The sequence below is a fragment of the Callithrix jacchus genome, chromosome 13 (genome assembly GCF_049354715.1).
Source record: "Callithrix jacchus isolate 240 chromosome 13, calJac240_pri, whole genome shotgun sequence".
NCBI lineage: Eukaryota > Metazoa > Chordata > Mammalia > Primates > Cebidae > Callithrix > Callithrix jacchus.
Window position 1 is genome coordinate 71,186,432 of NC_133514.1, and position 16,782 is coordinate 71,203,213.

The window sequence follows — 16,782 nt, forward strand, 5'->3', positions numbered from 1 at the left end:
GCATATTCAGCAAAATCATATACTCTGGCCTTTATGGAAATAGGTCCTCTTTACTTTCAGCTATTCATCTATAAAATGTATGGGTATGTTGTAAAATAATTGTTTAGCCATCAACATAACCAATATAAATCATAATGTGTATTATTCCTGAACCCCTATAGCATTTCCTGAGTATTATGATTTTGCTACAGTAACTAGCTATCTGTTTGAATGTGTTTAATTCCAGTTCTAGGTTAGAAACAAAGAAAGAAAAGGAGGGAGAAAGAGAAATACTGATTATGTCAGAAAAAAAAGTAGTGTTGAGGCCCAGCATAGGGGCTTTTACTTTGAGAGATTAAACATCTAATTCTAACCTGTTTGAATACCCAAAGTCACTAAGCTATGAAACTGACTGATGGATCAATGATTGTTTCAGGAAAAGCAAGCTACAAGTATTTGGAATTTAAACAAAATGGCATGATGCCTTAATGCATACTCTCTAAGGAATTTGCAATTATACTTAACTAAGACTTTTCAAACCCAGTAAGAATTTATCAGAACTTGTTGACTTTGAGGCCATGGTATATTAGCAAATGGTGATAATTTTAGGTAGCTTTGATTGAAGAGCTTGATTTACTTGCAATCCATGTGAACAGTCTCACTGAAATAATGTAAATTAAGGAAAGAAAATATGTTATCAACCAATAAATACAATTTTTTTTCACACAACTGTGAGAGTGAGATGACTGGCCTGCTTATACCCTTTTCATTCTAATGAATACACATAGGCTAAAATACACCAAATACTATTATGATTCCTCTATTAAGATCATTTTCTTTTACTTACATCAGGTGTGCTGAAGCGCGCACACTCACACACACGTGGACATTCTAAGGTCTGTTTCTTTTCCTGGTTCTGTCGGCTTCCATTTTAAGTACAGTTTATGCTGCTGTCTGCATTGATGTCTGTCAAACTAGCCAGTAGTTTGTGTCAGTTAAGTCCATATTGCCTTCTGACATGATTCTGAGAGCAATCTGAGTGCCATTTTTACTTTGATGTCCAGATTTCTTTTCAAACCAAGGAAGGTTCCATTACTGCAAGGAATAGATTTCTTTTTCTATCAGAATCAGAGTGGCTTATTGTCTCTTTGATACTGCAGGATTTTCTTTCAGAGACCTTTTCTATTTTAGCAGGATGTCCCTTTCTTGCCCTAAAGATCAGGTATTTTCTAAACCAACAACTTCCTTAAAGGGCCATACACTAATTTTAATAATACATTTATTAGATAAAACATAATCACTATAAGCATTGAAACATCCTATTAATATTAACATACAATGAAATAGTCATACAGCTGTGTTTTCTTTGGTACTTGACACCAGGACTTTACAGAATCAGTAATTAATTAAATTAACTAATCAATTAACTAATTTGGTAGAGTCAAGTCTGCACTGGAAGCAAATGGAAGATTTTGTTTGGGCCCTGCGGACTCCATAGAACTAACACTGTGACTACTCAAGAAAGTCGATCTGATGGTATCTTTCTTTTATGTCAAATTCCTACTCAGCTTTTTATAACCCAGGACATAAAGATCTAAATTCTTTAGCATACTGAACAGGGCTGAGCACGATCAGAACCTGCCCCAGCGTCGAACAAAGCTCATTCCTTGCAGCTCTACCCTCCAGTGCTTTACTTGACCATTCCCAGAACATGCCTTGACATTACACCTTGATGTTTTTGTATTATGCTGTTCCCCTTGGGAATGTTTCTTTTATCTTCCTTGGGTTTGGGAAACTTAGCCTTTGACACTCATAGTAAGAATTGCCATGTGTATTAGTCCATTGTCACACTGCTATCAAGATACATCTGAGACTGGGTAATTTATAAAGAAAAGAGGTTTAATTGGCTCCCAGGTCTGCATGCCATACAGGCTTCTGCTTCTGGGAAGGCGTCAGGAAACTTCTAGTTATAGAGGAAGGCAAAGGGGAGGCAGACGCAGGTTCACATGGATGGCAGGAGCGAGCAAGAGAGAGAGAGAGAGAGAGAGAGAGAGAGAGAGAGAGAGAGAGAGAGAAGGGGGAGGTGCTACATACTTTCACACAACCAGATCTTATGAGAACTCTATCACAAGACAGCTTAGGGGGATGGTAATAAACCCCTGGAAATCACCCTCATGATATAATCATCTCCAGTTAGGCCTACTTACTCCAACACTGGCAATTACAATTTGACGAGGGATTTGGGTGGGAACATAGAGCCAAAGCATATCACCACTACAAGGAGGTAGGTCAGAAGAAGTCAGATATTCCTTTCAATAGCTCCAGTAGAATTGGGATCATTTCCACTATAATACTGCCTTGTGTAGTGTCTGGCCACATGACTTAACTCTACATTAGACCATAAAGTCTTTGAGGGCAGACCACAAGTCTTAATGACCTTTATAGACTTATGCTTAGCAATGGTGCTTGGCACACAACAGAGATCAGTGTCTGTTGTTCAATTGCTATCTTTCTGGACTAAAGTACAATATGAAATGCATTTTCTTTATTCATTATAGTTTTTTATACAACAAAATTTGTCTCTTCAGAATAAAAAAGCAAGTTTTTTTCATTTCACATTTAAAGGATTAAACTTAACAAAGCCCTTTTAAGAAGGCTTCACTGAAACTTGTACTCATTGATTTATGTGAATGGCTATATTATTCTGTTACACTATGAACACAATGGTAATATGGACAGAAAATAGATCATCAAGGGAAGTCCAGATGTATTTGGTTTTATGTTTTTAACTTCACTTCTTCTTGACCTTGGAAGACAGACTTGAAGGGATAGACTCAATTCTTAGACACATACATAGTGAACAACTGCTGTGATAACCATCAGTCAAGGTTAGAAGATCAAAATTAATATTTATATACATTTACATTCTACAAAGGTCTTTCATATACCTTTTCCTTTTTTGCCTCTCATAATAGCCTTTTAAATTAAATATACAAACAGGCATTGTTATATGCCCATGATACAGATAAGGATGCAGATGCCATGGTGCATATTTATGAGGAACTTGCAATTCTGGGACACAAATGCAGGGCTCCTGGCTGAAAAACTTTCTCTTTCACTATACTCTACAGCATTCCTTATTCTATAAATCTGGCTACCTACAAATTCCTTTTAATAAGTAAAACAATCTATTTCTCACTCACCCTTTCATAGCTTATGTCTTTTTCTTTCTTATATTTTCTCCCCTGCCCACCCCCGCTTTTTTTCTCCAAGACAGAATCTCACTCTGTCACCCAGCCTGGAGTGCAGCGTGGTACTGTCAGAGCTGACAACAGCCTCCATGTCCCAGGTTCAAGCCATTGTCCCACCTCAGCATCCCAAGTATCTGAGACTTCAGGCATGCGCCACCATGTTCTGCTAATTATTTTATTCTACTTTTAGTAGAGATGGTTGTCCACTATGTTGTCCAGACTGGTCTCAAACTCCTGGGCTCAAGCGATCCTCCTGCCTTGGCTCCCAGAGTGCTGGGATTGGGATGACAGGCTGAGCCATTGTGCCACCCATCCTCCTTTTGGAATTGTTATTTCTTCCTGGCCTCAAAAAAACTTAAGGTAGAAGACTGGCATTTTATTACCAAAGTAAAACATTCTTAAGTTTTAGGGACATTCTACTTCAAAAGGGAACTTTAGTAATGTCAACTGAATGTGCTGGTAAAAAAAAAAAAAGTGCAAGCAAAATATTTATATTCATGCACATTCAAAATATGAGTAAACCTTATGTTAGGATAGCCAATATCCTGAATTTTCAGTGTATTTTTCTTTTCTGGGAACATGCATTGAAATTGTGGGCTCAACTTTCAAATACATTAAAAGGTTGAAATTTTACCAAAATATGCAAACTTTACAATTGAAGTTTGAAATTTTGCTATATTAGAGGTAAAAATCCATCTTTATGAATATTTTATTATAAATCATAATACATTTTATTATAATTAAATTAAAAATCCATCTTTATGAACTTTAATTATAATTAAACAATTTATTATAATTGTTGCTGTCCTCACGATAGTGAGTTCTTGTGATACACGATAGTGAGTTCTGGTTGTTTAAAAGAGTAAAATAAAGACATTTAAAAGAAAATGTAGTAGTTAAAAATCTGGATCTGAGAATTAGACATGGCTAAGTTTTTTCCAAGCTCTGTAATTTACTGCATGATTTTAGGCAACTTATACATATACTTTTTGAATCTTAGTTTACTCACCAGTAAGACAGGTCGATGTTTGGATCAAATTAGGTAATTTCTGTAAAGCATGTAAATTAAGGAAAGATGTGCAAAATTAAAGATTATTGTTATTATGATATTAGGCTAATTGATCCCTTTGTTATTTTTAATACACCATTTTAGGGTCTCAGGTACCATTGCTATGTATCTCTGGATAACATGAAAATAACCTACACACTTCTTTTCTAAATTCTCTTCACTATTTATCTCAAAGACCTGTGATATGCACAACACATGGTAGGATTATGAGTGAGCCAAGGGTGTAGGAACTACATTTCACACTTTCTTTGACATAAGTTGAACTAATAGTCTATTATTTCAGGTTATCAAGAAAATCAGTAATTTATTTTTCACTCCAGAAAGATCTTATGCAGATCCAGATAGTCAGAAAATCATCTGCTCTGAATGGTGAAGCAAATTTTTATTTAATTTGAAAACACCACAATTTTTTTTAACCTTCTTTAAAAATACAGGCATATGGGCTGGGCCCAGTGGCTCATGCCTGTAATTCCAGCACTTTGGGAAGCTGAGGTGGGTGGATCATGAGGTCAGGAGTTGAAGACCAGCCTGACCAATATGGTGAAATCCTGTCTCTACTAAAAATATAAAAAATTAGCCAGGCATGGTGGCACATGTCTGTAGTCCCAGCTACTCAGGAGGCTGAGTCAGGAGGATCACTTGAACCTGGGAGGTGGAGGTTGCAGTGAGCTGAGATCATGCCAGTGCACTCCAGGCTGGATGACAGAGCAAGATTCCATCTCAAAGAAAAAAAATGGACATGTGATATGGTTTGAATAAGTGTCCCCATACAAATATCATATTAAAATGTAATTTCTAATGGTGGAGGTGGGGTCTGGTGGGATGTGATTAGATCTGGGAGTGGTTTCTCATGGTTTTTACATCATCCTCCCTTGCTGCTGTCCTCACCATAGTGAGTTCTTGTGAGATCTCATTGTTTAAAAGTGTGTGGCATCCCCCCACCCCCCATCATCTCTCTCTTCCTTGTGCAGGCTCCCCTTTCTTCTTCCACCATGACTGTAAGTTTTCTGAGTCCTCCTCAGAGGCCAAACAGATGCCAGCATGCTCTCTGTATAACGTGCAGTTGTACAGGGAGCCAGTTAAACGTCTTTTCTTTATAAATTACCCAGTCTCATGTATTTACTAATAGCAATGTGAGAATGGCCTTATACAGCATACATTTTGAAAACCAACCACACAGTATTTGTAAATTGGATGTATAATTTGAATATATAATCAGTATTTGTAGACCATGTTTGTCCTCATACACTTGTATCATTGTGAATTATAGTAGATAATTCTCATCTCTGACATCAACATTTTAAGGTGATAGAAAGTTATGAGAAGAACAAAATGAATCAATCTTTGAATTATCTTTTTCAATCAAAAGCCTTTTTGAAAGCACTGGGATTAAAGAAAGTTTTAAAAGATGCTACTTATGACTATCAGGTAGGAATTATAAATAATTATATATTATGTAATTACCCTTTCACTCTTGTAAGCTATACTTTATTAAGTTCTAGATATTTCCCTTATCTTGAGAAACTAAGTTTTTTTTAAATCACCTCCTATCAGGTACTGAACAGCACAGTGTTATAGTATACCTTAACTTCTGTATGTATAATCTAGTAAAATTTCAGACAATGAACACCAATTAATTGGTATAGAAATATGCAGGTATGTGCAAATTGTGTCTGCTAAATTAGGATATTCAAAAGAAAGCAAAAATATTTTTAGCAAGGAATTCAAATGTTCAATGGGTATACTATTTTAAATCTGTATAGAAAGAATTCTATTAAATTACAAAAATATATCCCTAGAGGTTTACACGAAGTACCTATTTATTTGTCAGGAGAGTGTTTGTGGGCCTTCTGGATCAGATGAACTTTCTTTCTTCCTTTGTGTTTTGGGAATGCATTCTGCATTTCCCACGTCCTTTATTTCTTAGGCTACTTCTTTCCAATTTGGCTGTACATGATGGCCTAGTGAGTTTCCCTACATTTTCTTCCTTGCAGATACCAAATCAAGCGCACATGCTCTTCCACAGATGAACTAATCACTGTGGATAAACCCTGGGAGTCATAAAAATAACTGCAATTTCAGATAGTTCCTGGGGTCTTGGTGTCCTTAAGAGCTACATTACTTCTATTTCAATCTGTCACTCCACACTGCACTAATATTCCTGCTGAATCTCTACCTGATTTCTACAAAGCACTAGAAACACACAAAATGAGAAACAGCAAAACAAAATCCCCAAAACCTCCCACATGAATTTATAGTAGAAATGAAGGGGGTGGTTCCTATTCAGCACTGCAGGCACATTGAAAGTAAGAGTAAAATGGCCCTGATGTCCTTCACCATGCTGTTTAGTTAGGCATCACTGCTTTCATTCCCCTCCACACTCTTCCTGTGCATTGCAGATGTGGCCCTCAAACTCACCTCTTTTTGTATTGCCTCAATCCCAAGAAGTCATCTTCCTAAACAAAGACTTCCTTCCTGAAAGAGGAGTTCTTATACTATGTGGTTTAATTTTGTTTTTACTATACTGCAACATAAAATGGCTAAGTTACTAAAGTTAAAAACAAATTAATAAGCATGCACTATGGTGTGCCTCTCAGGACCTGGAGAACTGAAAACTGTGCTTTCCTGTTTCTGAGAGTGCGGCTGGCAGGTGGCCTTCAGTTGTCAGCCCTCTTGCCTCCCAAGGTTAAAACCTTTCTAGGGCTGCACACATACAATGGCATATCTGTACTGGGCTATCTAGGCATGCCCCCCAACCCCACCCTTGGGCTTCAATTTGGGACCACCCTGAGGGACGAGTATAGCTTTCTCGTTGCCTGGGATATCAATCAGGAGCCTTTGTTGACACTTCATGGCAGCCTGACTTTTCCCTCCATCTCATCCAGGTTCTTTTCCTTTCTTTTCACAAACATAAATCCTTAAATTGCTCCCTGATAAACTTTCTGTATGCTAATCTCCATCTCAGTATGCTTCCTTTGGAACTCATCCTGGGACAGGTTCTTAATTAGTGTTCCTCCATATGGTTACCAACTGTCTAAGTCAGATGAGACCCCAACAACGCTTTAAGGCAAATCCAGACTCGCTCTTCTCTCAGGAGATTCTGCAGGGCAGGCTCAGTTGCTCAGATGCTCAGACAGTGTTCTTGGGCATATTGGTGTGGGAGCCAGGCAGCATTTTTAAAAGATCCTTAGAAATTCTGCTATGTAGTAACTTTAAGGACCACTGGCCAATAAATTCAACCATTTTCCATCAAGTCCTTTCCACCTTCCTGGATGACTCTTACTGTAACAAACCCCTGCCAACTCTTTGGAGCTTTTACTTGTGCTTTATTTGGACAATAGTGTTGTTTAATGATCATCTGAGGAGCCAGGTTTTTTCCACCCTGAGACTAATGAGTGACTTCAGTCTCCTTAGCTCACATTACAGCGCCTCCATTCCTTAGGGTCACTATATGATTTATTCACATATTGCATCTTTCCTAGAGGACTAGTCATATTAAAAATAAGGTTTGACAATAGAAGAATCAAATGCAAAAACAGTAAAAGATAGTATCCTTCAAAGGACAAAATACGTTTGTCACACCATTTAATAATTTGTCTCACCATTAAGAAGTCATAGTTATAATAAATTATTATAACTATGAGAAAAACAAAATCAACAAGCAAACATATCATAGAACAAAAAACACGAATAGCTCCATCTCTGACCTGTTTCTCTGGGTTGTGACATCAGTATGTTCTGAGACAGCTAAGTATTAGCTTTTAGTTCATAGGAGAGATACACTAGTCGAGGTTTCAACTGAAGTAGCCTTTTTTTAAATAATACACATGACACCCATTTTTCCAAGTTATTGATTTAATATTTTAAACCTAACATTTATACAGCCCTTTCCACTTTATAAGATACCTTCACATCAGTGGTCTCATTTCATATTCTTCAATTGTGCTAAATGATTTCATCAACTTGGCGATACTGGTATTAAGCTCTTGTAAAGAATGTGATTCTGATTAACAAAAGCAATTTGATATATTTGCTTCTGTGCCCTGTACATCCAGTTATTAAAGTTTAATGTTGCATGATGACCTAATTTCTGAAAGATTCCTATACATGCAGTCAAAGGGTTTAAGAGGAATGATACCATTAAGAAGGGAAATATTAGAAAGTAGATATAGAATTAGGTGAGTAGGCTAAAATGAATGATTTTGCGCACATTAGCTGAGTTATTAAATCTGCACTTTTTATGCCAAAGTCCACAAGAAAAATCTTCAGAGTAATAAAGTTTGATCTCTTTAGGATCTATTGCTTCCAGGCAATTTAATCGATTTTCAGAATTTCTGTCGTTCCAAGTTTCCTGGATGTACTAGGATATTCTTCCAGAGCTGGAAGTTAAGGAAACAAAGTTAACAGATGTTGAAACATTTTTTGGGACCAGAAATCAAGCACAGTTCTACTTCCATAAACTTGACTATAAGGCCCAAATATATCATATAAAACATATTTAATGCTGCTTTTAATAATGATAAAAAGTTTGAAACCCAGAATACAGATAATTTAGATTTTTCATTTTTTATGAGGTAGAATAAAGTCTCTTACCAACATAAATGTGTATACTGTAAGGGCAAAAAAATATGTATGATAGAATTACAAAGTTCTTATGGAAGTTTTATCTGAAGCCCTTTCAAATAATGTTTGAAAAAATATGAGAATAACCTAAAACTTAAAAATCTTTTGACAGGGAAACATTTTCTTACTTTGTAAGTTATTGAAGAATATAGTGTAACAAGTATAGGTAGGTAGATAAACATGAACATGTCTTCCTAACAATAGATAACAGTAGCTAACTTGTAATGGCATGTTTACAATGCCCCAGGTGTCCCCTATTCCACAGACAAGGACACAGAGAGACAGAACAAATTACCTGAGGTTATGCAGCTATTAAAGGGCAGAGGTGGGATTTGAACCCAGGGAGAATCATACTGGTCTGTGTGCCTCTGGCCACGTTTAATTTCTTCTCAAGGCACTTGAGGATGTTTTAGTGTTCCAGAAGGCCAAGAGTTAGTATATTAGGGAAACAATTTTTTTTTTTAATCCAAGCTATGTTGCATAAAGAAGCAGAGGAAAAGATTCATATTTCTTAGTGTAGAAGAAAATGAGTTTTATCCCAGCAGACTAAATGTCCCCCAAAGCCTGGAAATGTTACTTTGATTTCCAAAATTGTTCAGCTTACAACTGGAAAATGAAATATGTGGGCCAGATATGGTCAGTAGGTCTTGTTTTGTGTGTGAATGAGATTGTCCATAGTGGCTGTGTCAGTGCGCCTGGCAGCTTTCTAGACTCTGTAGAGACTGATGAGTAAGAATGCTGGGAATATGTCAGTCTTGGCATAAGCAGTAAAGGAACTTAGTGAGTATAAGAAACAAACGCATTTTTACAAAGTTTCCTCTCACCCTGGGGTCTCCCATTCATCTCCTCCCTGCCCCCGCCACACACCCACACTTCTATGCTTAGTGTTTCACAGGGTATTATGGTTCCTTGTAAATTATGTGATTCATTTTTAAAATTTAGATAGAAATAAATTAAATATTTAATTTAGCTATATAAATATTTGACTGTCTTAACACCCCTAAATGGCAATCCTATGTGGTTCAACAAATACACACATGGTACTATGCAAAAGAGCTGCTCTTTCCTTTGTTCACTCGGCCCTGTTTTTTCACTCAGTGTCTTCTAGAGATAAGTGTGAGCTCTGGAGCTAGACAGTTGGGCTTAATAAATCATGGCTCTGCCACTTACTAGCTCAGTGTCAGTGGACAAGCCACCTAATTTCTCCTACTAGAGCTTCTCCATCTCAAGCAATCAGGGAAAATAAAAGTGACCTTATATACCTTAATATGTATTTCATGGACTCTGACACTTTGATGTTAGTGCTTTCCTGATGTTATCAAAAAGCATCAATGTAATGTTTCACAAAACTACAGCACCTTGAGGGGTACACGCTGTTAGCTGTATGAAGCTTCTTGATCTTAGAATTGTTAAAATGTAGGAAGTAATCATGAGTCTGTAAGAAGTGATGAAGTGATTACTATAATGATTAACTGAAGTAATATGCCAAGTCCCTAGCACAGTATCTGTGCACATGGAAAGAAGTCAGTATTAATAAATCCGTCCATATTATTGGATGTGTATCTGTCCATGGGTTTGTGTAAGACTGGCAATAATTTTGGTTCAATACAGCCTCTAAGCCCATGTTTTCTTCAACCACAAAAGAGGTCCATTTAAATTATAGTACTCACACAGGACCTGAAGAGATGGGGCTTGGATTCAGTTTTATTTACTCCAAAGGTTGCAGAGACACTAGCGCAGTGGTATGAAACTAGGTATCCCAGGTGAAAAAGCTCTGGGACAAAAGGAAAACATTTCCTTCAGTCTGTGGTGGTTGACAGTTTTATAGATACCTAAAAATTAAGATGGAGATAAAACAGGAAGAAAATGAAACAAAAAAGACATTTAAACAGTCTCAACCAGTCCCCAAATACAGAAGCCATTTAAAATGAAAATAAACAAAAAATATTCTTATTCAATAATGTTTTGCTGCTGACCATGGATGTTAATAAATGTCCTTATCATACCTAATAAAAAACTGTTAAAAAAGCAGCAAACTCTTAAATTGTACTATGCTAACTGCTTTTCTCAAAAAGTAGAAACTAGAAAAAACAAGCTGTCACTAATAAATATATATTAACCTACAAGATAAAGGTTAACATTCTTAAACTTGCAGTTTTTTATTCAAAGTTCCTTAGTTGCAGAGAAAGATCAAGTAAATTACTGTAGAAGCTGACATCCATTTCATAATTAAGTTCGTCATGAATTCCTGAATATATGCTTTTAAAAATTACTTGAGAACAACATGTCCAAACTTTAAAACCTGATTAACTGAATCTAATATATCAAATCTATGTTGGCTTCCAGTAACAGAATACCTCAAAGGATGTCTTCCATCATGTTTCTGATTCACAAAGATGTTCCTAATAAATCGGCTTTACCTCTTCCCCTCCTTCTGCCTTCCCATCCAATAGTGGGCACTTAAAATATCAGGCCAGGTGTGGTGGCTTAAGTGGCATGTAACCCCAGTGCTTTGAGAGGCTGAGGCAGAGGATCACTTGAGGCTAGGAGTTCAAGACCAGTATTGGCAACATAGTGAGATGCCTTTTCTAAAAAAAAAAAGCCAGTCATGGTGGCACATACTAGTCCCAGCTACTCAGGAGGCTTAAGCAGGAGGATGTCTTGAGCCCAGAAGTTTGAGGCTGCAGTGAGTTATGATCATGTCATTGCACTCTAACTTGGGTGCCAAAGCAAGACCCTGTCTTAAAAAAAAATTATAATTCTCATGTAGACTTATTTTTTGCTAAAACAAATTATAAAAAATGTATTCTCAGATTTTAAGTTGTACCTATCATCAGCACATCCATTTGTTGTACTAGAAATTAAAGGCATTGGAATTACTTTAAATGCACAAATAATCTCTCTCAAATTTGTTTTAGCTGCTGTAGCATCATCTCTGTTTCCTACCCATTCAGTGCTTAACTAAGCTGGCTAACAAGCAAACAATGGTGATCTGTGAGGTTTCATTAAAAACCTTACAGAAGCACTGATGACCCATGAAAAAGCAGTACCTGTAAGACTCAATTTGCTGCATTAAGAAAAAGAGAGAGAAGTGTTCTTCTTTCTCTCTTCTAAGTCCTTTCTTGATGGGGGTCAGTCAACTAAGACTTTCTAGGAAATAAGTTTTTTTGTTATTTGCTGTTGTTGCTGAGGACATGGTGATAACTGTCAGGTGATTTATATATTTGTATGATCTTAAAGTCATCTTGTATGAGTCAAAAGTGACAGCTCAGGATGGTATGAAGTCTTAAGTCTTCCCGTTTTCCTTATGAGTTTAGTCTTCCAATTTTTTCTTTGAATATGAAAATGATGCTTTCTCCCCCGAATGAAGAAAAACTTTTAAATCAATACTATAAAGCTATAATGAGGTAAACATGAGAGGGGAAATAAGCCTTACTTAATACCCAGATCGGATTAAAAAGAAGAGACATTAATTAATATGCTGGTGACCTGGAAATACCTGGGAGAGCGATAGGAACAACCAGTGAGAGCCTAGTTCACTGAGGTTACAATTCAAAATGCAGGATCGTTTTAAAAGGTGTAAAATGCAAAAATCAAATCATCATCTGGACTGATGTTTTGACCAATCCATTGTTAGTGTCTGTTTGAAAACGGCTTTGAAATAAAGTTTTTTTTTTTTTTTTTTTTTGAGACAGAGTCTCACTCTGTTACCAGGTGCCAGGCTGGAGTGCAGTGGCAAGATCTTGGCTAACTGCAACCTCTGCCTCCTGGTTCAAGCAATTTTCCTGCCTCAGCCTCCCAAGTAGCTGGGATTATAGGCACGTGCCACCATGCCCAGCTAATTTTTATTTTTTAGTAGAGACAGGGTTTCACCATGTTGGCCAGGATGGTCTTGATCTCTTGACCTTGTGATCTGCCCACCTTGGCCTCCCAAAATGCTGGGATTATAGGCGTGAGCCACCACGTCTGGCAGAAATAAAGTTTTAAGACATATATGTTTTTAACAATGTAAAAGAAAAAAATTATTCAAAAGTTATTAACAATGAAGAGATGAACATGCTACATCAGATTAAAATGAACATATATTTGGATAAAACAAAAACATCAAGAAAGCAGCTATGTCTATATTAATATTAAATAATGTGGAATTTAGAAATGCAAGTACTGAAAATTACCAAGCAAGAACTGGTAAAAATTACAAGCCAAGTTTTAAGCATATATTAACATGGTCTGGAAATACATCCAAAAAGCTTAGGGGAAACGTTAATAAATCCCTTTCAAGAACTGACAAACCAAATGTAACTAAAACACTAGTATTTGAAAAACAAATAATAGGCTTGGAGAAATTGTGTACCCAATAACCAAATGAATATTCTGTATCAATAAATAAAAAGCTAGTTCTTTTAACAGAATAACAACATTTGACTACCCTGATGAAGAAAAAAGTAAAAGAAAAAAGGGAAAAAACATAACCTAAGGTATGAAACAGATTTTATGAAGATAATGCTGTATGCAATTTTCTATCAATACATTTTTAAAAAGCTAGATGAAAGAGACTTTTCAGGAAAATGTAAATTGCGAAAACTGTTCAAAAATAAGTGCAACATTTGAATTATACCAGTTCCTACCCAAGGAAACCTATCCCCGCAATGGTGAAATCACAGGAGAATGGGAGCATTTTTAATGGAGAGTTCATTGTGATGTAGATAACCCAGAGCACAGAAAAAATGGCAATCTTCCTAATTACTTATTTTAGGCTAGCATAAGTCTGAGACTAAAACTGAGCAAAAATATGGAAAAAACAAAGTATATATGCACATATAACTTAAAATTCCTAGGTAAAACAGTAGCAAATCAAATATGTCAACCCATTGAAAGAATAACATTATAACCAAGTAGGGTTTATTCCAGGAAAGTTCAATTAAGTATTAAAAAATCTAATGGTATTAATGATATAATTCACTCTATTAATGGTTTAATACACAATCATCTATGTAGATGAAGAAAATGTATCTTATAAAATTCAACATATACACAGAAAATCTCAAAGTAAGCAAAGTATACGCTTTTAGCTATACTAAATGCTATGCATAATCGTAAAACATACAAAGCCTTCCTATTATAGTCAGGAATAATAAAATAATGCTTGTAATAATCACTGCTACTAATGGTACAGAAAAAAACACTATCTTGGAAAAAAAACTGTCATTAATTGCAATTATGATTATTTGTCAGGAAAATCCAAAAGAATTGCCAAAAAGCTATTAAAAGTAATACAACAGCAAAATAAGACAGTGACAAAATAAATAAAAGTTGGTAAATTTCCAACAGCAGTATATCACTAGAAAAAATGCTATGAAAAGTAGAGCCCACTCACAATAGCAATGAAAAATATTAAAGTATAATAAAATGAGATGTTTAGTGAAATTCCATGAAAGTATGTATGATGTAAAAAGTGAGAACTATATTATAGTATTGGATAGGATAGTAGATGAAACTGTTAGCTTTTCACAATTCAATCAAATTTCGAATAAAATTTGTTATGGAAACTTCACAAAATATTTCTACAATTTATGCACAAGGGAAAATGTGGAAAAAGAACATAAGAAATTTTGAGTGGCTTGTTCAGAATTGCTATTTTGGTGTAACAATTGAATATTGTACAGGAATTTAAAGATCAGTGGAACAGAATAAAAGATCCAGAAAGAAATACATGCTTCTGTCACAACTGTGTATATGGTAAAGAAAGCATTCGACATGGTTGGGTTTAGGCTGAAGTTTTTAACAAGTAGTGTTTGGAAAATAGAACTTTAATCTAGAAATGTTTTAGAAAGTTAGATTTCTGCATCATACAAAATCATTTCTTGGTAAATTAAAGCGATAAATGCAAAACAATGGGAAGAGAACAATATAGAATAATAATCTTATAGTTTAAAGGTGTTAAGATTCTCAAAAATCTAGTCATAGAATAAATCACATAAAAATGAAACTTTCTATAAACTTCTGTAAGAAAATTTACTAGATTACCAAAAGATCATGAAAAAATGCATATAAGGAGCTCTTACTAATTAATTAGAAAAGGGCAAATAAGAGGGTAACTAAAATACATAATTTGAAGAAACACAAATGGCTAAAAAGCATAAGAAAAAAGTCTCCAATCCCCTCATTAGTAATCAGAAAAGTCTAATTAACATGAGGTATCTTTTGTTGCCTATCATAATGGCAAAACTTTTGAATGTGTGTTATGTCTAGGACTGGTGAGGGTAAGTGTAAATATATTTTTGTACACAGGCTGGTGGGCGTGTAAATGGGCATAGTTTTGACTTAGAGAAATTTGGCAAATGTCTTACTAAAATTTAAACTGCACATACTTTTCTCATGGAAAATAACCTATTTCATAGGGGTTCTAACATTCTGTATGCATGTTTTTTGTTAGCAATGTTGCAGAAGAGATCCAAATCACCAGGAATGGCCTAGAAAAACATGTTACTATATGGGATCCATAAACCGTGTTCATAAATGTGTATTTTCAAGGTTTTATTATGTCACATGGTTACAGTCATTTTACAGAATACTTGAAACTAGTATTGTGGTCTAACTAAAAGGCTAACTTTCAAAGGAAAAAGAAGGCGGCCCTGGCTAGATTGTCTTACATTTTGTGGTTACTATTTTGAGCTGCATAAAATCCTTTTGCCAGAAGAGGAAGTTGCTGGCTTTTAGAAAGCCTTGTCTTCTTTCAGCTAAAAGGCACTATTAAGCATCCTCAAACACGTATAATTTCAGCTATATTTAATTAACTTATCTTAACATTCTTTAATTCAGCTATTCCATCTCCAAGCCTCTACTAGTATTAGAGAAATACTCCCATGCAAAGAGACATGCACAAGGATGTTTACTGTGGCATTGTTTTTAATAGTGAAAAATTTGGAAACAACAAATTAGGAAATGTTTCAATAAAACTATTATGTTCATATTTCAGAATACTATGTAGCAGTTAAAAAGAATGAGGTAGGTGTACATATATACTAATATGGAAAAATTTCCAAGACACACTCTTAATGAAGAAAGGCAAGTTACAGAATACATGGTGTACAATCTCATTTTCATAAAAACAGAACAAAAGAAAATCATTATAGACATGTGTGTGTAAAAATGCTTTTTGGAAGAACTAGAAATGAGATCAACAAGCTAAACAGAAGTTCCTTCTGTAGCATGGCAGGGGGCTTCCATTTTTTATTAGTTTACTAGTTTTTTTTTTTAAATAGACTGTTTTAACAAAGAAAATACAGCTGTGTATTGTGCCTACAAAAATTAACAATTACATTTATTGACTGTGTATATATAAAACCTTTATCGTTAATAAAGTTTATATATATATACACGCTAGATATGGCCTGAGAATTGTACATCAACCATAAGAAAATAAACAGTGTTTATCTAACTGAATCTGAAAATACAGTTCAGTTTCGTTTGGATGTACAACAGCATGGAGGGACAGTCTAATAATCAATTTTAGAAAAGACTATTCCAAATAGCAAATTTAGTTTAAGTTTCATTATGGAAATTCCCAGAGGCAAGCTCTGGCATTTAATGATTAGAAAAGTAACAAGAAAGTATTGCCTACAGAGTGAATCAATAGAAAAGTAAATTTCACTAATATAAAATAACCTTTATGTTAAGCCAAAAAATGTAGAGTTAATTAGAGGAGGTTATAAGTGTTTCCAAAGTGTACAGTATAAGACTAGATGGTGCGATAGAAAAATACAAGTGAGAATTCCTTTGTCTCTTAAAATTCAGAATGAATCATAGTAAGATACATAACAGTTTTACACAATTTAGCAAGATTGTTTCCTTTTGTTC

The 16,782-nt window shown here is 35.2% G+C and overlaps 1 long non-coding RNA gene across 1 annotated transcript; it reads right to left on the reverse strand.

Annotated features, from left to right (window-relative positions):
- Positions 1-8,136: 8,136 nt before the first annotated feature.
- On the reverse strand, positions 8,137-12,288 carry LOC108588083 (uncharacterized). The gene is made up of 2 exons (XR_001906906.4): positions 10,593-12,288; positions 8,137-8,678 (listed from the first exon to the last, which is right to left on the reverse strand). It is a non-coding gene; the product is annotated as an uncharacterized LOC108588083 (long non-coding RNA).
- Between the last annotated feature and the right edge of the window lie 4,494 nt (positions 12,289-16,782).